Below are 23,782 nucleotides of genomic sequence, written 5' to 3' on the forward strand. Positions count from 1 at the left end.
ATAAACGCCAAAGATGGCACCCTCGGAGCCCCCAGGAGGAAGACAACAGAGAGGTCCTTTTCCTGATGGACAGGATAAAGGCGCTGTCCAAATCAGAGCTGACAATAATTGAGGTCATGTCAATATGTATAATACGGGGAGTGCAGCCACTTCAATATCGGGGGAAACCAATGTGGCATTTCAATGGAGAAGACAATGCCACCCGTTGCGGCTGTAAAGGCCCGGACTCCTCTGCCGCTCTGGCGAAAATAATGTCCGATTTGTACAAAGGAGAGGAAGATGAGTTCGTCCGTATTAGGCCACGAGATGGATTCTCCATGTACAACCCCCCAAGATGGGTGAGCTGCTATCTTTTATTCCAGTCTTTCCCGCATTCCTCATCACAAATATTTACCTTGTCAATTCATAGCAGGAACTGCGAAAAGCTATGAGGGAGGTCCACAGCCCGCCTCCACAGCCAGAGGACCCCAACCGGGCCCTCAACCCTGGACTTGAAGAAGATCCGGACACATTTGTGGAACTCGTCGATAAGGCATTTTATCAGTTAAGCTATGACAGTGACTTGGTGGCCATCATAGCTGATTATCCTGGCTTACTCCCTGCATCATAGGTAAGTAAAATTGGAGTCCCAACTTCCAAGAAGGATCCTCTCTTCTTTGAAGGCCATCGGGGAGCCTGCGGTGACTCGTCAACAAGGGGCACTGAATCCGGGTAGGCTTAAAAGGAATGCGGTCAGGACCGAGATGCCATTGCAGAGGTACGATTAAAAATCTGCTCCGTGATTATTGCCTTTGAAGTATAATGAAGTCCATGGTTCCCTGGCAGAAAAAGTACTCTCCGGACTATATCCAGAGAGCCTGCCGGCCACGCCTCCACCAGCCTGACTCCAAGGCCGGACTCAAGGGCGGAGGTCAATGCAGGGACAACACCGGACGATCCTCCGACAGAGGATGCGGATAGATTCTCCGCTACGAACTTCGAAGCCAAGAGAGCCATGAATCATAGGTGCCGACGAGCCACACTACGCGACCTTAATTTCTCTGAAGAGGCGTTCAATGCCTTCAACTCATGGGTCGCGTACATCCGAGCTGCTCAAGATGGCCTCGCCAGAGCCACGGACCAGTATGTAAAGGATATACGGGTAAGAAAATTTGATAAGTATGTATATCAGTAGCCCTTGAGACTTGAAACAGTTGGCACAACTGATTTAAGGATCATTGTATGTATAGGTTCTTATAGAGAAGCATACCCAGCAATCTAAAGAGCTGGACGAGTGCAAAGCCCAGCTGTGGACCGCAGTTGCTGAAATGGAGGAGTCCAAGAAGGCCTTATCTGGTAATACTTGTCTTGATCGAAAAGAGTGTATTGACATATACCAGTTAGTATTCGGCATGCATGCAAATCTAACAGTAGATTCAGCAGACAATCCCGGAGGTAATCTAGAGATAGTATCGGAGGATGAGCAACATGCTCAACGACAGCTAAAGGTTGGTGTCGGTGTCAAGACCGGCGGATCTCGGGTAGGGGGTCCCGATATATGCGTCTTAGGCTGATGGTAACAGGAGACAAGGGACACAATGTTTACCCAGGTTCGGGCCCTCTCGATGGAGGTAAAACACTACTTCCTGCTTGATTGATATTGATGATATGAGTAGTACAAGAGTTGATCTACCACGAGATCGTAGAGGCTAAACCCTAGAAGCTAGCCTATGATGATTATGATTGTGATCGTCCCTCTAAGGACCAACCTCTCCGGTTTATATAGACATCGGAGAGGGCTAGGGTTTACATGGAGTCGGTTACAAAGAAGGAAATATAATATCTGGATCACCAAGCTTGTCTTCCACGCAAAGGAGAGTCCCATCCGGACACGGGACGGAGTCTTGAGTCTTGTATCTTCACGCTCCAACAGTCCGGACAAAGTATATAGTCCGGCAGTTCGAATACCCCCTAATCCAGGACTCCCTCAGTAGCCCCTGAACCAAGCTTCAATGACGATGAGTCCGGCACATAGTTTTATATTCGGCATTGCAAGGCGGGTTCCATCTTCGAATACTCCAAAATAATTATCGAACATTTAGACCGTGTCCGGATCTGCAAGATGATCTTCATACACCACCGTAGAGAGAATGATATTTCACAAATATAACCTGCTGACAACTTTAGACAAAGCGACATGATACTACGGTCGAGTCATTTATTAGAACCGTTTCTCCACAACCAGCCTCGGCGCATGTCGCGAGGCAGTTTCCCCTGCATGTCTTGCCAAAGCAGAGATCGTGTCCCCTTATTGCGGGATTCTCATCAATACGGGTACGGGTAACCCAAATGCACCCCTAATTACGGCGAGTGGAGAATGAGCGGGTTCCACCAGGCAAGTGGGGAGGCGCAAAAGCTTTTACCGTCTCTATAAAGAGATAAGGTATCTTCCTCTTTACCCACGCCTTTTCCCTCTGCTAATCCATTCCCCTCTGCTCGAGCCCAAGCGCCCAAGCACTCTTCTTCTCCACCGAAGAGAGGTTGTTCGAGGATGTCTGTATCCGGAGCAGGAGGCAAGTGGATGGCCTCTACTGTCCAAGAGAAGGATATCAAGAGGCTCCGAGAGGCCGGGTACTTGGCCAAAAAGATCGGCCACCGTCTTCTGCCGGCGGGACAGATCATCCGTACTTCGGAGCCCCATGAGAGGGTCGCGTTTCTTCCTCATTTTGTCTGCGGGCTCGGGTTTCCCCTTCACCCATTCTTTCGCAGTATCATGTATTATTACGGGATTGACCTTCATGATCTATCCCCCAATTCTTTCCTTAATATCTCAACATTCATCGTCGTGTGAGCCCGCGGTGAAGGCCATATATTGCATTTTGTGAGATTGATGACGAGAGACCACTTTGTGTTGGATGATGATTATGATGATGACATGATTTGATGAGACTAATTGTATGTATATGCTATGATTACATTTGTATGTGTATGATATGCTAAAGATCATTGTATAAAGCCTATTCCAATACAAAACAAATACAAAACAAATATGCAGGAAAAAAATAATAAAACTAGTATTAGCGAGGGGGGAAAATTTAGCAGTAGCGCCGCCTAACCAGTAGTGCTTCCCTGTAAACAGCACTACAGATAATATCAACAGCGCCCTTTGCTAAAGATCACTGCAGCTATTCATGTATAGCAGTAGCGTGGGACAACAGGCGCTACTGCTATACGTTAGCTGTAGCGCCTTATTAGTAGCGCCTGTCCCTGCGGTACTGAGAGGCTCAAAACCCACGCTGCTGCTAGGCTTTTCCCTAGTAGTGCTCCTTTAAGGGGTCCAACCATATCGAGCCCCCAGACTGCAAAGGGCCAAGTTATGGGGATTGTTTGGAGAGTGGTAGGGGTCATATGGCTTTGATTTGCAAAAAGCTGGCAACCAACGCAATGTTGGACAAGGTCCTGTGCGTCTGCTCGGGCTGTCGGCCAGTAGAAACCTATATGGAAGGCCTTGCTTACAAGGGCCCGAGCTGCGGCATGGTGGCCGCCGAGTCCAGCATGAATTTCTGCCAAAAGTTGTCGTCTTTCCTCTTCGGAGATGCACCTTTGGAGAACTCCCGTCGCACTTTTCTTATAAAGCTCTCCCTCGTGGACTTTGTAGGCTTTAGAGCGCCGCATAATGCAACATGCCTCATTTTGGTCCTCAGGGAGTTCTCGCCTATTTAGGTAGGCTAAGAAGGGTTCCGTCCACGGGGCGATGACATCCATAATCACATGGGCCAAAGGTGTTATTTCGGGGGTGGAGCCTCTGATTATGTCAGAGTGTTCGGGATCTGGGGTTGTGTTCGGATCCGGACTGGTATTGCCGGTCTCCCCTTCCCACACCACGGATGGCTTGAACAGCCTTTCCAAGAAGATATTAGGTGGGATGGGGTCGCGCTTAGCGCTGATGCGGGCGAGGACATCTACCGCTTGATTGTTTTCTCGGACCACATGGTGGAATTCGAGCCCCTCGAACCGAGCTGACATTTTGAGGACGGCATTGCGATAAGCCACCATTTCTGGGTCCTTGGCGTCGAAGTCTCCATTTATTTGAGATATTGTGAGGTTCAAATCCCCACGCACTTCTAGGCGTTGAATGCCCATGGAGACTACCATCCGAAGACCGTGCAACAGAGCCTCGTATCCGGCTGCATTGTTGGAGTGTGTGTATAGTATTTGGAGCACATATTGGACTGTATCTCTGGTGGGGGATGTCAGGACAACGCCTGCCCCAAAACCAGCCAGCATCTTAGAGCCGTCAAAGTGCATGATCCAATTGGAGTACGCGCCGTACTCTTTAGGGAGTTCGGCTTCTGTCCATTCGGCAACGAAGTCAGCCAGTACTTGTGACTTAATGGCTCGTCGTGGTTTATATGTTATGTCAAACAGGAGGATCTCGATAGCCCATTTAGCAATCCCGCCCGTGGCGTCGCAGTTATTTATTATATCGTTGAGGGCTACTTCAGAGGCCACCGTGATTGAACACTCTTGAAAGTAGTGTCATAGTTTTCGGGATGCCATGAAGACTGCGTATGCTATCTTTTGATAATGTGGGTACCGTGACTTGCATGAAGTGAGGATAGTGGATACGTAGTATACATGCTTTGAAGCGGGAATTTATGTCCGTCTGTCTCTTGTTCGACGAAGAGCACTGCGCTTACAACCTGATGTGTTGCAGCTATATATAAAAGCATAGGTTCGCCAATATTTGGCACGGCTAGGATTGGATTGCTAGCCAGGAGGGCCTTTATTTCTTCCACTCCAGCCGTAGCCGCATCCGTCCACTCCAAGTGTTCGGTGCGTCGGAGAAGGCGATATAGAGGTAGTGCCTTTTCTCCTAATCGGGAGATTAAGCGGCTTAGAGCAGCCACGCATCCAGTGAATTTCCAGATTTGCTTCAGGTCTGTTGGGGTAGCCAACTGTGAAAGAGCTCGTATTTTTGCCGGATTTACTACAATTCCTCTATTAGAAATGATGAATCCCAAGAGCTTTCCGGCAGGTACGCCAAAAACGCATTTTTCCGGATTGAGCTTGATGTCATATGTTCGTAGATTGTCGAACGTAAGCCTCAAATCGTCTATTAAAGATTCGACGTGTCTTGTTTTGATGACCACATCGTCTATGTATGCCTCCACTGTTTTGCTGATTAGTGTTTCCAGGCATGTCTGAATCATGCATTGATAGGTTGCACCGGCGTTTTTGAGCCTAAAAGGCATGGTGTTAAAACAGAAGGGGCCGTATGGAGTGATGAATTCCGTTGCGGCTTGATAGGACTCCGCCATCTTGATTTGATGGTATCTGGAGTACCCATTGAGGAAGCACAATGAGTCTTGTCCTTCGGTAGTGTCGATGATTTGATCGATGCGGGGGAGAAGGGATCCTTAGGGCAAGCTTTATTGAGGTCCTTGAAATCGACACATAGGCACCAGGATTTGTCCTTCTTTGGTACCATCACAAGGTTTGCTAACCAGTCCGGATGTTTTATTTCTTTGATGAATCCGGCCTAGAGTAGCTTCACTAGCTCTTCTCCCATGGCCTGTCGCTTAGGTTCTGAAAAGCATCGAACAGTCTGCTTGACCGACTTGTATCCCTTTAGTATGTTTAGTCTATGCTCGGACAGCTTGCATGGGATACCTGGCATGTCTGAGGGATGCCAGGCGAAGATGTCCCAATTCTCCCACAAGAACTCTCGCAGTGCGGCGTCTAATGTGGGGTTCAGCTGTACCCCAGTTGATGCTGTTTTTGTAGGGTCCGTTGGGTGGACCTAGAATTTGACTATTTTGTCTGCTAGTTTGAAAGAAGTGGACCTGGGTTGTTTGTCGAGTATCACGTCGTCCCTGTCCACTTTGGAGTGCATTGCAGTTAATTCTTCGGCCGCGAGAGCTTCGGATAATGCCTCCAGGGCTAGTGTGGCGGTTTCATTTTCGGCGCGGAGTGCTATGTCTGGATCACTTGCTAGAGTGATGATTTCTTTGGGCCCAGGCATCTTGAGCTTCATGTACCCGTAATGGGGTATAGCTTGGAAGCTCGTGAATGCATCCCGCCCTAAAAGGGTGTGGTATCCACTACTGAAGGGGGCCACTTGGAATGTGATTTCTTCGGACCTATAATTCTCCTGCGTGCCAAATACCACATCCAGTGTGATTTTTCCCGCACATCGTGCCTCCCGACAAGATGATTCCTCTGAAGGTCGTGCTGCTTTGCTCAATGCGGCTCTTGTCTATTTCCATTTTGTTAAGAGTTTCTTCGTAGATGAGGTTTAATCCGCTGCCACCATCCATGAGCACTTTAGTAAGCCAGAAGCCATCCACAATTGGACTAAGGACCAAAGCGGCTGGTGCTCGGACTATTCGGAATTGAGGTTCGTCACTGGCATTGAAGGTTATGGCTGTGTCGTTCCATAGATTTATTGCTGCAACGTGGCAGACTTCAGCGAGGCTGCGGAGTGCTCGCTTACGCCTATTGTTTGAGGGAAAGTCTCGAAGATTGTCAGTACTATATTGTTATTCTCCGTGGGATGGTGCTCTGCAGTATTGTTGATGAGGGGATCCTCGCCGCTCTTGGCCACCTGCCGGAGTATCCAACATGCTCTAAGGCTGTGTGTTGGTATGATGTCCGGTGTGCTGTGAATTTTGCATGGCCTGTTGAGCCATCCCTCCAATACGGTTCCACGCCCTGTAGAGGGCTTTGGGTTCTTTGTAATTGGATTGGGTGACTTGCGAGAGCGCACCCTTTTAGTTCGGACGAGGGGTTCAGTGAGAGCCGGAGGATCCCAAAATTTTGTTTGTGTTTTCCAGGCGCTTTCCGTCGCACAGTACTTCTGTACTATGGCCGCCAAGTCGGCGAAGTGTGCTATGTCATGGCGACTTATGGCATTGAGAATTCCCTTTTTTGTGCAATTTTTGCAAAATAATGAGATTGCGTCTTCCTCGCGACAGTCCTTAGCCTTGCTCATTGGAAGGAGGAATCTGGCCCAGAAGTCATGTACTGTCTCTTGGGGCTCTTGTCTAATGTGGGAAAGATCACTTGTGTCTGGGTGGGTGGGTAGATTTAAGTCCAAATCTTGACCCGATCTGAGACCCAGGGGCAAAGGAGCTTCCAAGCTTGGCAGCTCGGACTCCGGGATGTTGCCCAATATTTGTGGCCCGCTGCCTGATTCTAAGTTCGAAGCCTGGGCCATGTCCTCTCGTAGACGGGTATCCGACTCAGAGAGCTCGGGAATTCGGACATAGTTCATCCTCAAAATAGAGGAAGAATCACTGCTTTGGTCCTCCACTACCGCTATCTGATGGTTGCCGGCGGAGAGTTAACCTCCATTAGGTCGGGTTTAAGCCCGATCCGATCATAGTCCATAGCGACTCCCAGGGCGGCGATGCGATCCAAGAGCTTGTTCAGGGATTCCAGAAAATGCCATAAACTTCTAAAATAAATAGAAAATTATCCATAACTCCGAATAAGATAAATTATATATGAAAAATAATCAGAAAAAACCAATCTATCCATCTGTACTGGTTTCATACATGTTAGAACAACTCGTAGTTGTTGTTTAGGACAAATCATATAAATGGCATTTGAATATCCACATATGTAGTTTGAATTTGAATCTTGGATTCAAACCAACTTCATTTAACCTGTTGCTAGTTGCATTAGCTCAAATCACAGCAAAATGCATGTCGTGATCATGCATCATATTGTGTAATGCATTGATTGTGTTCTTTCTTGTTTGCCGGTATTCCCCCCCCCCCTTCAGTAGACGTATTCGGACGATGAGTTTGATAACACCGATGAAGAGCTATACTATCTTCAGAAGTGCCAGGCAAGCAAAAAACCCTTGTTCATTCCGATACAATCTCACTCTCTCGCTCCTACTCTCTTTTACTGCATTAGGAGAACAATGATTCAGCTGTTACCTGCTGCGGTAGTTGAACCCCTTTCCACTTCATGACCTGTCATTGCCACAGTAAATAGATGAAACCCACTAGCATGAGTAGGAGTTGTTTGAGCCCTGATGTGCCTACTCATTCATGCGTGTGTTGTCATGCCTTCTATGCTTAGAGTTGGGTCAGGTCTGATTCATCGGGGATGAATTGGAACAGTGATGAACATGTCCTACTATGTGTGAGCTAAGTGTGTGAACATGATTTGGTAAAGGTAGCGGTGAGAGGCCATGCAGGAGTACATGCTGGGTTGTCTCATTGAAGCCGTCCTCAGGAACTGAGTTCTGTGTTTGTGATCCATGAAACAGCTACTACCATGCATTGGGCCTTGAAATATGACCTTGCTCGACTTCTTAACCACCCTAGTCCGCTGTCCAGGAGTTGCAAGTAGTTTCTGGTGTTTGTAGTTGCTGGAGGCCGTGCGCGGCGCCGACCGGAGGGGTGGGCTGTGATGCGGTAGGCACGTGGCCGGGTATGCCGAGTGCCCGTTTGGTGTCACGGAACCCTGTACACATCATTTGGGGCTGTATGTGGAAACCACGGCCGGACTCCCTGCGGACGGAACATGAATAGGCGATAAACCTGGACTAGAGACTTGAGTGCTTAGGTTGGTCATGGTCTACACCCACGTCGGATTTTGCTTGAAGTCTGCCGAGCACATGTCGTGTGCAGACGCTAAGTGGTGGAAACATATGTGAAGAAGTACACCCCTGCAGGGTTATAAATGATCTATTCAAATAGCCGCATCCGCGGTAAAGGACCTCTGGGTTGCCTATACAGTTCATAGACAAGTAAAAGTTGATACCTTAAAATGCGCAAGATAAGTGTGAGTGCTATGGATGGCGTTCTCGTAGGGAGACGAAAGCAAATCCATAGTGGTGTATTGATATGGTGAATATGTGGACTCGTGTGCGCCACCTCAAAAGTGTTACTTGAAGTCGTAGTTCAGGATAGCCACCGAGTCAAAGCTGGCTTGCTGCAGTGAAACTCCACCACCCCCTTTGTTGATAATGATGCATATGTAGATAGTTCTGAAGTAAGTCTTGCTAGGTACATTTGTACTCACGTTTGCTTAATTTATGTTTTTGTAGAGAGACTTCAGTCTCGCTAGTAGTACCTCTTGTACTTCGACGTTTAACTTGTTACCTCGGCTACGATCTTGTGCCCTTGGCAGGATCTGGTAGATAGTCAGGCTTTTCAGCCTTTTTCATTTATAGATGTATGTACCCCGACATGTTAAGCTTCCGCTTTTTTGCTTTGACTTGTATGCTCTGAATGTTGGGTCACGAGACCCATGTTTGTAATATCTCGCTCCTCCGAGTCTATTGAATAAAGTACTTGAGTTGTAGAGCCATGTTGTGATGCCATGTTGTATTTGCACATATCGAGCATATTGTGTGTGTGTTATTGAAATGCTTGGTATGTGTGGGATCTGACTATCTAGTTGTTTATCCTTGGTAGCCTCTCTTACCGGGAAATGACTCCTAGTGCTTCCACTTAGCCCTGGTAGCTTGCTACTGCTCTGGAACACTTAGGCTGGCCGGCATGTGTCCTTCTTCATTCTTGTGTCTGTCCCTTCCTGGAAATGTCACACGGTGTCTACCGGAGCCCTCTAGCCTGCTACAGCCTGGATTCTCTGTAGTCCTGTTAGCCCAGCTGCTACAGCCCGGATTCACTCGCTGATGACCGACATGTTTGTTGCTGGGTCATGTATGCCTGTCTCAGTAAGTTAGTGCCACTTTGGGTTTACGACTAGCCATGTCAGCCTGGGTTCTTTGTCATATGGGTGCTAGCGACACTATCATATACGTGAGCCAAAAGGCACAAACGGTCCCGGGCCTGGTAAGGCGACACCCGTGGGGATACCGTGGGTGAGGCCGCAAAGTGATCTGAGGTGTTAAATGCTAGACTGGTGTGGCATAGGATCGGGGTCCTGACAGTGCCATATCACCAGCTTCAACCTACCAAGTCATTCTCAGGAGTGGCCAAAGGTTCCACGCATCTGATAGGGCAGATCCGTCTCCCTGTCACCTTTGATGAGCGCGACAACTACCACACCAAGCTTATCGACTTAGACGTCACAGACATTCGTCTGCCATACAACGCCATCATCGGGTACCCAGCATTGGCCAAAGTTCATGGCAGCAACGCACCACGGCTACAACACCCTCAAGATGCCAGGGAGCGGCGACATCATCACGGTCGCCTGCAAGGAAAAGGACGCAATGTTCTCCCTCGAGCGCGCCTACCAGGCCATAGTAGTTGAGAACCCTAAAGACGAGGGCGATGTACTCCCTCCTGAGGTCACCCCCAAGACGAAGAAGCTGCAGTTGGGTCAGGGATCTCATGAGAAGGCATTACCTGACTACAACCGCTGAGCCTCACGTCCCTGGATGGGGCACCTTCACCTATTGCATAGGAAAGCATGCCCGGTGCCCCTCTCAGGCTGGGCTCGGGGGCTCTCCCCTGGAGGGCCTCAGATCTAGCCAGCGTCATGAGGGAGGCGTTCGGGCACCACGTGGAGGCATGCTTCAGCATACGCTTCCTAGGAGAAGGTGCATGGCATAAGGCGTCAGGCGCTGAGGAGTTCATAAGCAAAGCAATCCAAGAGATTCAAGAGGCAAGGGTTCTGCAGTGCGATCGCCGCCCACCGCGGGGTGCGGTTCATTGCCCTGAAGAGGGTAAGCAGTTCCGCATCTGCATCGACATCCCAGGGCTCAACAGGGCCGCATCTCGGAAGCTCTTCTGGTCGTCTCGTGTCGGCCGATGCGAGGGTCCGCCTCACATCTACGTTCACATACCCTTCGTCCTGCCGAGCGCGACTGTGATGTTCCAGCACTGCATGCAGGACGTCTTGGAGGCTCGAGAGGCTAGGCACCGGGCGGTCCTGGCGGTGATGGAGATGCACCTTTAGGAGCCCCCCAGGCCCTCGGAGCCTCCTGAGGCTCAGGGCCAAGGCGGACCATGAAGGACGACCTCAGGGGCGCATGTCTTCCGCTACCTCGACATCTCTTCAGTAACGGTGCCAGGTGACATCTTTTTAGTTCGTTAAGTTTTGGGGCGCCCCTCGGGCTGCCCTATCCCCAAGTCATGTGGGTCCGTCCCTATGACATGTATCCTTTTGCATTCGTCGAAGCTCCCTAACTATCTCTCATGAATTTATCTATGACCATTGCCTGTTCACTTCAAATCTTAATCGCCTCGCGGTCTCCTTACGCTTGTTGACTTGTCCTTTGCCTGTCCCACAGTGGGAGCTACTCACGCTGGCACGGCACTTGTGCTTGGGTCCATCCCTGCAACGCTGATAAACTCGAGGACCTACCTGGACCAACGCTGACAACGGCATCGCAACCTGGCATACTAGCGATGGCTGAAGCCTGCCTGGGGCCTGGGTCCCGCCGGCATAGAGCGCTACGCTACCTGAGGGGAAGAAAGGGGTGGAATCATGCCAGATGGGGACACACGATTTCACCATAAAACCAAAAGAGCGACGCAAGAATTAAAACATGTCAATCGTTACACACCCCGCGGGGCTAATTCTAATTCCGTGCAGGGAAACAAAAGGAGAAGGGTTTCTACCAGGCCAGCGCGCGTCACTGACGACGCTGGGAGGCAGCCGCCGCCGTGCTCCGGCTGCGGCGGGAGCTTTGCGGCACGTAGCTGTCGTCGCTGGACTACAAAGATTCGTTGGGCTCAGGAGAGTTGCTGGATTCCTAAGAGTCACTGCTGCTGCGGAAGGAGGTGCTGGCTGGGACGAAAGCAGGTATGGTGCCCTCGGTCGCGTTCCGCGGGCTGCTTCCTTCGGGGCAGCACTCCAGCCGCCGGCCCTCCTCGTCAAAGACTTGACGAACAGAGTGGAGGCGCCGTCGTATTTGAAGTGGACCACGAAGGCCCCCACTTCTTGACAGGCTCGGGCGACCTCACCCCATCCGCGGGTTATGAAGAGATCCCCAGGGGCTGCACGTCGACCTTGGCTCCGGTGGCCAGGCTACAGCACCCAGCATGCTACAGCCATAGCTCAAGCGGCCCCCTTGGAGGCAGCTCATCGGCAAAGAACCTTGGGAGTCGGATCCATGAGTTGGACGGCATCGCTGCCCACCCCACAAACTCGCGCGACCTATCTTTGGGGTGGGTCTGCGGCTCGGCAGGCAGGATAGCGACGGCTCGACCTACGCCGCTTGGAGTAGCGCGACGATGCACATCCTCATCCCGGGCGCGTGCGTATAGATGAAGGGGAAGCCGGGTGGAGGCCTCGATTGCCAAGGCCTGGTCACCTCCTGCCTCACACCGGCATTGTGACGAAGGCCAAGCCGATTCTTCAGTGGGAGAGGATGAGGCCCCTCCTAAGGGGCCTTTCCCTTTTCAGCCGCAGAAACCCTCCTGATCGGCGCCATTAAAGTAGGAGCAAGACGGAGAAGGAGAAGAAATGGGTAGCGAGAAGACGGAGGAAGAGATGAGCGAGGGGGGCTCTGCCCCTCCCCCTCATTTATAGCCAAAGTAAGGCCAACCGCCGGCGTCCATGACCTCGCTCCATGATGATCTTCTACATGCAGCATCGATGTGTCAAGCCGAACGGTTGCCGAGGTAGCGTGGGGAAGTGGAGACGCCCACGTCTCATCCATCACCATGCGTCGTCCAAGGCCGCAGGCGGTTAGGGCCCGCGGCGCTACACACTTGCCCTTTGGCTTTGCCTAGAAACCAAGTCCAAGCGCGCCTTGGGCCCAGGCGCTACTGTCGACGTTCTGGATACGGGGGTACCCAGACTTGCTTGCCGGTGGCCCGCCGCGCGGCTTCTTCAGCGGCCCAGTACGGCCCGACTTCAGCATCAACAACTCAAGACCTTCGCGAGGCGGACGACACGAATACCCCTGAGGGACCGGCCTCCTCAGGTTGGCTCCCGCGGGGCAGAGAGTTCTATGCAAGGTGCACCTCAAGAGGCTCAGCTGACGTGAGCCATGACGACCAAGGCCAGGCGGGCGCCACCGGGCGCAGGGCACTAGTTTCCCCTTTGGTGCAAAGGAGGCAAGCGGCAGGTGCGGTGTCCCAAGGAATCGGCCAAAGGTTTCCATTCTGGTGCAACAAGATCGAGACCGCCAAGATGGCAGGACGGAGGTCATCACTGAGCCCACCGCAACGTCATGACTAGAGTCTTTTTGCAGGCGAATACCACTTTAGTCAGGATAGGATGTACTACTTGTCCCCCTTCAAATCTGGCCGTTGTGGGATCCCTTCCCGCCAACATTTGGGAAGAGGACCAAGGCCACTATAAATAGGACTTAGCCACCACCAAAGGGGGGACGGACATATCAGATCCCTTCTCATCCAACCACCTCACCAGCTCTCTTGAGCTCAAGAACACCTCACCTCCGGAGGCCAGTTCATCAACTGTACTAGTTCATCCTCAGCCCTTCGAGGCATCCACCAAAACGCTGGAGTAGGGTATTACACCACGAGGTGGCCGAAATAGGATAAACTATTGTGTCTCTTTGTCCCTTTGAGCTCGATGGCTAGGCTTAGGAGGATCGCAAGTAGGCAGGCTGGGTAGGTTGAGATCTCTACATGCACCCCAGAGTTCGAACCTATCAAGGGTTTGCGGAACCCGAAATTCGACAAATTTTTCATATACAATTTATTTCAATCTGAGCCACGATGAATTTTCTATGAATTTTTTAAGTTTAAACTAATTTCTGGAATTTCCTGATTATTTTTAAATCCAGAAAGTGAATTACTGTGTCAGCACTGTGTCATGCTTGCATCAGCAAGTCAACAGTGCTTACCAGGCCAAACCTGATGTCAGGACCCCGATCCTATGCCACACCATCTAGCATGTAACACCTCATATCACTTTGCGGCCTGACGCACGGTATTCCCACAGGGGTCACCTTACCAGGCCCGGGACCGTTTACGCCTTTTGGCACACGTATATGGTAGAGTCGCTAGCATCCATATGACAAAGAACCAGAGCTGACATGGCTAGTCGTAAACCCAAAGTGGCGCCAACTTACAGGGATAGGCATACATGACCCAGTAACAACTGTGTCGAACAACAGCGAGTGAATCCCAAGTCGTAGCAAGCTACAAGGACATAAAGGATCACCGCGTGACATTTCCCCGAAGGGACGGTCACAGGAACGAAGAAGGACACATGCCGGCTAGCCTAAGTCTTCCGGAGCAGTAGCAAGCTACCATGGCTTAGTGGAAGCACTAGGAGACATTTCCCAGTAAGAGAGGCTACCAAGGATATACAACTAGATAGTCAGATCCCGCACATACCAAGAATTTCAATCATAAACATAATATGCTTGATATGTGCAAATACAACAAGGCATCACAACAAAACTCTACAGCTCAATTACTTTAATTAAAGGCTCCAGAGAACCATACATATCATTCCGACAGGTAGGGGGTCACATGACCCAACATTTAGGTCATACAAACATATAAGCCATAAGCAGAAGCAACACGTCTGAGTACAGACATCTAGAAAGTAAAAAGGCTTGGGGAAGCCTAACTATCCTACAAGGAACCACCATGTGCTCAGGATCACCACCTGGGCCTCAGGCTACTCGTCGACATCAAGGTCTACGTAGAACCCAACAGAAGGGGTTGCAGCATCTTCTAAAAACGTAAGTAAACAAACATGAGTACAAAGGTACTCATCAAGTCTTACATCAGATCCTACATACATGCACATTATCAATGAAGGGATGGCGTGGGGTTATTTCAGCAAGCCAGCTTTGACTCTTGGCTAAACTATCTTACGGGACTCCAAATTATAATTGTTTTGCCCACTCGAGTCCACTACACACCAAATCAATACACTACCAGGGATCCACTCCCGTCATCCTACGGAAGGGCCATCCACGACACTCACACTTATCTTGAGGCTTTTAGTAGTTTCCATTTACTTGTCTATGAAATGTATAGGTAACCAAGAAGTCATTTACCACGGACGCGGCTATTTGAATAGATGATGTTGACCTTGCAGGGGTGTACTTCTTCATACATGTTTCCACCACTTAGTGTCTACACACCACATGTACTCGGTAGACTTCATGCGAAAGCCGACGTGGGTGTAGACTACAACCTACCTAAACACGTAAGTCTCTAGTCCAGGTTTATCTCCTATTCAGGTTCCATCCGCAGGGAGTCTAGCCAAGGTTTCCACATACGGCCCCGGATGATGTGTACAGGGTCCTGGGACACCTAATGAGTGCCCGCCATACCCGGCCACGTAGCTACCGCATCACAGCCCACCCCGAGGGTCAGCGCTGCCCATAGCCTCCAGTATACTACAAACACCAAAAACTTCTTGCAACTCCTGGACAGAGGACTAGGGTGGTTAAGAAGTCGAGAAGGGTCATATTTCAAGGCCCAATGCATGGTAGTAGGTGTAACTTAAGTCACACATACAGATCTCAGTGCTTAAGGACGGTTCCAATGAAACAACCCACCATGTACTCCTACATGGCCTCTCATCGATACCTTTACCAAATTGTGTTCAACACATCACCCTTATTACTGACATGATCATTTCACTCTAGCCCATCATCCAGATGAACCAGACCTGTCACGACTCTAAGCATAACATGCATAGCAAGGTAGGAAAACAAATACATGGCTCAATCAACTACTACCACTACAAAGAAGATACACTTCCGTGATGATACGTGTTTGTCACAGTACGTCACACTTTCTGTCATGCATGTACATCCATGATGATTTTATGACAGAATCAAGATAGTCATACGTGTGATGTTGTAGAAGTGTTCCATGACATTACCAAAATTATCATCACGGAAGTATCCACTTCCTTGACGATAAATCACGCGTCATAGAAGTGTTTTCGTCAAGGGTGACCGACACGTGGCATCCAACATAACGGAACGCCGTTAAGGTATCGGGTCCGGTTTTGGATCCGATAACCCGTTAATAGCCCCGACCAATGGGGATTTTCCACGTGTAAAATCATCATTGCCTGGAGGAAACACGTGTCGGCTCAGCGTCGGTACAGATAGCATCCACTCATTGGACCGAAGGCACCTATGATACGTCGACATGTGGCACGGCCCAACAGAGGCCCATTCCTGTGAAAAGGCCACCCGTTTGACTTGGTCAAAAGGTGGCAGGCCGGCCCACTGAAAGCCTATTAATGGCATGTTTGCATATAGCCCATTTATAGACTGCTAACACAGGTCCCGTTACGACCTATCCGAATTAGGCCTAGTAGCTTCATATGGGCCGTCCAATATGATTCCATCCCGTTTTAACTTTCGGCCCATGTATGGCCCATGACGTCTTTCGGCCCATATGAGGCCCTTTGTAACTCTTGGCCCATTAACAGTCCGTGGTGAAACTGGCCCGTAATAAACAGTGTATCACTTTATACCCATTAACGGCCAATTATTCCAGTGGGCCGTTTCCAGCCCATGTTAACTTTCGTCCTTCTCAGGGCCCATTTATTCTTGGGCTCATTTCCAGCATTCGGTTACTTACGGCCCGTTACTGTCGTTTTCTGCTTGTGGGCCAAATTCCGCCCGTCGCTACAGTCGGCCCATTTGTGGCCCGTTAATACGTTGGGTCGTTTTCATAGCGTCATCAGATACGGCCTATTAACGACGTGTCATTACGGTTGGCCCATGAACAAACGATTCCAACTCTAGCCCGTTTACGGCCATAACGCGGTCTGTTATTGGCCCATGTTTGGCCAATCGATCATACGACCCATATAAGGCCCATTGATGATATGGACCGTAGAAGGCCCATTGTGTCTATGGCCCATAGAAGGCCCATTGTTTCTACGACCCGTAGAAGGCCCCTTGTTTCTACGGCCGGTAGGAGGCCAAGTGTCACTACAGTAAATATGTAGCACATGCTTATTGTGGCCTAGTTTTAAAAAATAGGTTGTTATGGCCACTAGCAAACCGCGGAAAAGGAACTGCACTGACTACAAGCAAACAAATAAACAAGACAACAAGGAAATAAATAAGCAAGAAACTTATGCTAGGCTACCACGGCTATTAGAACGACATGTTGAACTCATTAAAGTCTCTCTCTTTGTCAGGAGACTCTTGGCCGAACTATGTCCGGCTGAGGGGGGAAGAAGGCGACGAAGAAATTCGTTGCCCACCCACTACCCACTTCATAGCCACTGTAGACGACGTAACAGACATGCTTGACTTCGACTCTGATGACACCGACGGTATGGACGTCGGCGCAGAAGACGATTCACAACCACCACCCACGGGGCGCTGGACTACCACCTCATCATATGATATATACATGGTGGATACGCCTAGGGAGGATGACAGCGACAAGACGGAGGATAAAACCCCCGGACAAAAGCCAAAACGATGGCGCAGACGCCGCTCTAAGTCCAGCCACAGTAAAAATAGCGATAACAGCGCTAGAAAGATCGAGACCCCAGTCAACTCCGAAGGCAACAACGACCATATGAACCCAGCGATGGAGCAGGATGAGCCAGGTAACGCCGAACACAGCCCGGAGCAGATGCCCAATCAAAGTGATCCCGAGGGACCCACTCGTCAAACTGCCCCGGGACAGGAGCACAGTCCGGACGATGCATTCATCATCCCGGAAACACGTTGGGAATGAGATAACCTCCATAGAAGGCTTATGGCCACTGCGAGAAGTCTAAAGAAGCAGAAGCAAAGGCTTAAGGCCGCACAGGAAACTCTCAATCACAGATGGAATAAAGTGCTAGACACTGAAGAAAAGTACAATGATGATCGCCACACAAAGAGCTAACCAAAGCGCAAACTGCTGCCAGAATTCGACGATGAGGCCGTTCCACCAAAGAACAATGCGGCCAGTAGGCCGGACCAACCACTTCGTAACCGCAATAGAGCATCTACTGATGCCGCACATGATTTACGTGAGCTCCTGGATAAAAACGCCGACGCGACCAGGTCCATTTATGGATCTAGAGGACACGCCCCGGCGCAGGACTATGGCCACCAAAACGATCAGACTGATCGAGTACCGGTTCGGAATCAGCATTGGACACAACAACAGTCGATGGCATGCCACAACACATCCAGATACAGAGGGGTTGCTCACCCTCTGTGCTTCACCGAAGAGGTACTGGACCACGAATTTCCACAGGGTTTTAAACCTGTGAACATAGAGGCCCCGGGATCTGGATTGATGATTTTATCATGCATATCCACATGGCTCGTTTGGACGACCTCCATGCCATCAAATACCTTCCCCTCAAGTTAAAGGGACCAGCTCGACACTGGTTGAAAATCCTCCCCGAAAATTCAATCGGAAGTTTGGAGGAACCCGAGGATGCTTTCAGGGCCAATTTTCAAGGGACCTATGTCCGACCTCCGGACGCGGACGATTTAAGTCACATAATTCAACAGCCCGGAGAGTCCGCCCGCAATCTTTGGAATAGATTCCTCACTAAGAAGAATCAAATTGTCGATTACCCGGATGCCAAAGCCCTAGCAGTATCTGGGCGGTTTCTGGGTTACTTACTTGGGTATCTGGGCGGTTGCATCTCAGGCCCGCATCCTTGATGGTGTCCGGACACTTTACTTGTGGTCCGAAGAATAACTTACACATCCCTTCGAGCATCATGCCGAAGAAGTGCAGAATAGTCCGCAGACCTTCCGGATTGAACTCCCACATTCGGAGAGGCCAGCGTTTGCACGGCAACATCCGTCGGACTAGCATTACCTGAATTATGCTGACAAGGCTAATGTCCCTCTCAATAAGCTCCCGGATGCGGCTGCAATATTGGTACATCATTAGCAGGCCCCCAAGCCCATCCTACATTGACCCATGACGCCAGTTGAGGCGGAGGGCCCGAAAGGAAGTCGGGGGCAGCCACCCACTTTGTGCCTCTGGGAGCCGTGACGTAAAACCACCTCCGCTGCAATAGATCGGACACCTCTGGGAAGGAGCCCTCTGGCCATGGGGCATCGGCGTTCCTGCCTATTACAGCACCTCCGCACTCTGCGTGTCGCCCCTCAATCATCTTCGGTTTCAGATTGAAGGTCTTGAGCCATAAGCCGAAGTGCGGGGTGACGTGGAGAAAAGCTTCGCACACAACGATGAACAACGAGATGTGAAGGATGGCGTCCGGAGCTAGATCATGAAAATCTAGCCCATAATAGAACATGAGCCCTCTCACAAAGGGATCAAGGGGGAAGCCTAAGCCGCAGAGGAAGTGAGAAACAAATATGGCGCTCTCGTTGGGCTCGGGAGTAGGGATGACCTGCCCTGGAGCAGGAAGCCTGTGCTGGATATCGGAGGTCAGATATCTGACCTCCCTAAGCTTCACGATGTCCTCCTCTGTGACCGAGCAGGCCATCCACCGGCCGTGAAGGTTGGATCTGGACATGATTGGAGATCTTAAGTGCTTGAGCTTGTGCTTCGGGTGTTAGAACTTGATATGCGAAAAGGTGCAAGCGTGGTAGAAAAGAGGGATTGGCCTCGGCCCCTCTTTAAAGGGGGTGAATATCAAGCGTCCTCAGCGTAACCGCTTGGGACTTACCTAAAAACACGAAGTCATACCAACAGGCGTTGTGGGGTTGCATGCGCCCGTATTGATGGAAGATCCCGCGATAAGAGGAACCTGATCTCTGCTATGGCAAGGCATGCCAATGAAACTGCCTCGCAACCGTATCAAGGCAGGCCAAGAAAAACCGGTTTGCGTTGGGCCGGGCCACGGCGTAAGGGAACATCGTAAAAAGTTTTGTCAGCAGATCAGATTTGTGAAGTGTTATGCTCTCTACGGTGGTGTGCGAAAATTATCTCACAGAATCGGACACAATCCTTAATCTAATTTGGAGTGTTCGGAGATGGAACCCTCCTTGTAATGCCGAAGACAATCTACACGCCGGACTCATCGTCATTAAAGCCTGGTTCAGGGGCTACTGAGGGAGTCCTGGATTACGGGGTATCCGGACAGCCGGACTATATACTTTGGCCGGACTGTTGGACCGAGACGATACAAGACTCCAGACTTCGTCCCGTGTCCGGATGGGACTCTCCTTTGCGTGGAAGACAAGCTTGGCGATCCGAATAATAGATTTCCTTCTTTGTAACTGACTCTTTGTAAACCCTAGCCCCATCCGGTGTCTATATAAACCGGAGGGTTTAGTCCTTATAGACAGGATCATAATCATCATAGGCTAGCTTCTAGAGTTTAGCCTCTACGATCTCGTGGTAGATCAACTCTTGTAATACTCATATCATCAAGATCAATCAAGCAGGAAGTAGGGTTTTACCTCCATCTAGAGGGCCCGAACCTGGGTAAAATATCGTGTCCCTTGCCTCCTGTTACCATTAGCCTTAGACGCATAGATCAGGACCCCCTACTGGAGATCCACCAGTTTTGAAACCGACAGCGGCCACCGGAGGATGCGTCGCCTCTCCTCCTTGCCGGTTACCTCCGGCCTCGCCTTGCCTCGTTAGATCCCGCCCCGGGAGCTCCTCCACCAAGCCGTACACCGCGTGCCCCCGCTCTGCGCCTGCCTCTCCACCCCGCGCCAGCAACCGCCGCCTCGCCGGAGGCCAGGACCTCGCCACCAGCGTGCCTCCTCGCACCCCTCACTGGACCTCACCGTCCCGCGCCCTTCCAGAATTGGCGCCACCGGGATCCCGCCGCCCTTTCCCGTCTCCACCCGTCCCCGCCGTCCGTCGGCATCCCGCCTTGCCGGAGTCTCGGCGCCGCCCCTGCCTCGCTTGATCCAGGCAGGATCAAGGAGGAGGACGAGCTCCAGCCGGCCCACATAGGCCTCTCCAGGGCCCATCTCCACGCCGGCCCGCTCCACCCCCGTCCTGGGCCGAGCCCATGGTGAGAAGCTGCAAAATCCCGCCCCGTGCATCACTTAGTTATCCCGCGCTGGGACCCATTTTTTTGCCATCTGGGAAAATCTACAGCATGTGTGCATCTTTGATTGCTTGTAACTTTTTGCCTGTTGCTCTGTTTTGCGTGCATAATATGTCAAAATGTACATCTCAGAGTGCTCTTCATGATGGACTAGCTGGCATTCATGTTCCTGTTCATATTGATGCATTAATCTTCATTGCAAAACAGCTAAGTAATATAAGCTGCTGGAATCTGCTGATTGATAACATCATTTGTGCATCTTGTGAGTGCCATAACTTTGTCCCTGTTGATGCTACGATGATGATCTTGATATGCACATGTTCTGCTCTTCATGCTCTTCATGTTGGTGCGATTTGCATTCACGTTAGGGTGCATCTTGATATCTTAATCCCTATTGCAAAGGTGCATGTTGCTGTTAACTGCTGAAAGCTGGTGAAAACTGATGTAACTTGTTGATTTGTCATTTTTGTTGCATTTTGTGTGTGCATCATATGAGCATGATATATACATGTTTTAGGAGCTTGATTATGCCATATTTAAAGGGGTGCAATCCATTTATTTTTATATGCTCTGTAGTGAGTGCATCAAGCTTGTGAAGTGGGCCACTTGCTGTTAACTTTCAATGCTGAAACATCTTATCATGTTGCCATGTTTGCTTCATGCTACCAATTAATCCATGCATAATCTAGAGATGATTAGTTGACATGTTTTGTTGTCTATGTTATTCTCTATCATGCCATGCCTTTTCATGCCCTATACATGTCTTGTAGAATATGTTTTCATTGCCATGAACATGCCTATATCCTGTTCCAGATTTCTGGTAACTTCACGATGCTATGTTGTGAGCTTGTTATTGAGTGATCCATGCCTCTTCTGGAGATTCCCCAATTACATGATTTGAATTTTGGGTGTCATATGCCTCTGTTTAATGCTTGCAGACATGCTATCATAATATTGTTGTTTTACACTTGCTGAAATTGTTTCAACATTCAATCTTGTCTTGTTGGTTCCTACTAATCCATGAGCCATATGTATATGATGCCTTGATGTTATTTGCTCTTTGTTATGTTTACTTTGATTCCATGCCCTTGGTTGATATGTTTACTTGATGTAGCTTATCTCTTTCTTGCTCTCAAGTTGCCATCATATTAACTCTGCTCATGCATATGCTGCTGTGTTATGAAGTTGCATTTTGCATTGATCATATTGGTTTAATCGTGATGCCTATGAACCTGAAACTTAATGATATTTGAAGTATATTATCTGTAAATGAAGTGCATGTCAAGTTTGTGCTCATATGGTTCCTGTAGCATGTTGTTTTGATGATTGCAAAGTGCCTACTTGCTGTTTTGGACAGATTGTTGTTATATCTTGTTTGGAGTGTATGTGTTGCTCCGTTGCTCCGTTTTGAGCATGCTCTATATGAAACTTGCTTGATTTTGCACGTAGTTTCATCTTATCATGTTGCATCAATGTTTTGATTGTGTTTTCTTGATGTTTTAATGCATTTTGCATCAATACCATGTTTAACTTGTTTTGCTCATATCTTCTAGGCCGTAGCTCCAAACAAAATGAACTTTACATGTAACTTGACTAAAATTTCGTGTAGATCATCTTGGTGCATATTAACTTGTTGTTTAACAACTTGAAATTAAGGTTTATTCAGATCTGGACCAGTTTCAAAAATTGCATATGAGGACTTACCAGATTTGTTATATGTTGTTCCCGGCCTCATTTAAACTTGCCTTGATTGATATTCTTTTATGCATCATCTCTTGCCATGAGTAGCATCATATAGCCTTTTTCATGGATCATGCTTGGTTGTGCATCATGTCATGTTTATGTGTTGTGTGTTTACCATCTTGTTTGCTTTTTTCCGGTTGTGCTTCTTCTCGATAGTTCCTGTTTCGTTGCGATCGTGAGGATTCGTTCGACTACGCTTGGTTCATATTCGCCCGATCGTATTCTTCATGGACTTGTTCTTCTTCCTAGCAGGATTTTAGGCAAGTTGACCGTCACCCTGGATGTCACTACTATCATTGCTATGCTAGTTGCTTCGTTCTATCGCTATGTTGCGCTACCTGTCACTTGTTTACCAGGCCTCCCAAATAGCCATGTCAGCCTCTAACCTTTTCACCCTTCCTAGAAAATCGTTGCTTGGCTATGGTACCGCTTTGCTCAGCCCTTCTTATAGAGTTGTTAGTTGCAGGTGAAGTTGAGGATTGCTCCATGTTGGACAGGATTATTTTGGGATATCACAATATCTCTTATTTAATTAATGCATCTATATACTTGGTAAAGGGTGGAAGTCTCGGCCTTATGCCTGTTATTTTGTTCCACTCTTGCCGCCTTAGTTTCTGTTATACCGGTGTTATGTTCCTTCATTTTGCATTCCTTACACACCCGGGTGTCTGGGAACCCCTTGACAGTTCGTCTTGAATAAAACTCCTACAGCAAGGCCCAACCTTGGTTTTACATTTGCCTAACAACTTATAACCTTTCCCTTGGGAGTAATTAACCTGAAGGTCATCTTTATTTTAAACCCCCCCCCGGGCCAGTGCTTCTCAGTGTTGGTCCGAGCTAGAGCCACTTGCATCACCACATCCGGGAAACTTGAGGGATGGTTTTAGCCGTATGTAGTGTTCATCCGGTGTGCCCTGAGAATGAGATATGTGCATCTCCTATCGAGATTTCTCGGCACATCCGGGTGGTCTTGCTGGTCTTGTTTTACCATTGCCGAAATGTCTTGTAACAGGGATTCCGAGGCTGATCGGGTCTTCTCGGGGGAAGGAATATCCTTCGTTGGTCGTGAGAGCTTATAATGGGCTAAGTTGGGACACCCCTGCGAGGTTTAAACTTTCAAAAGCCGTGCCCGCGGTTATGTGGCAGTTGGGAATTGGTTAATGTCCAGTTGTAGAGAACTTGACACCAGATTCGAATTAAAATGCATCAACCGCGTATG

This window comes from Triticum aestivum, chromosome 2B (assembly GCF_018294505.1).
Source record: "Triticum aestivum cultivar Chinese Spring chromosome 2B, IWGSC CS RefSeq v2.1, whole genome shotgun sequence".
NCBI lineage: Eukaryota > Viridiplantae > Streptophyta > Magnoliopsida > Poales > Poaceae > Triticum > Triticum aestivum.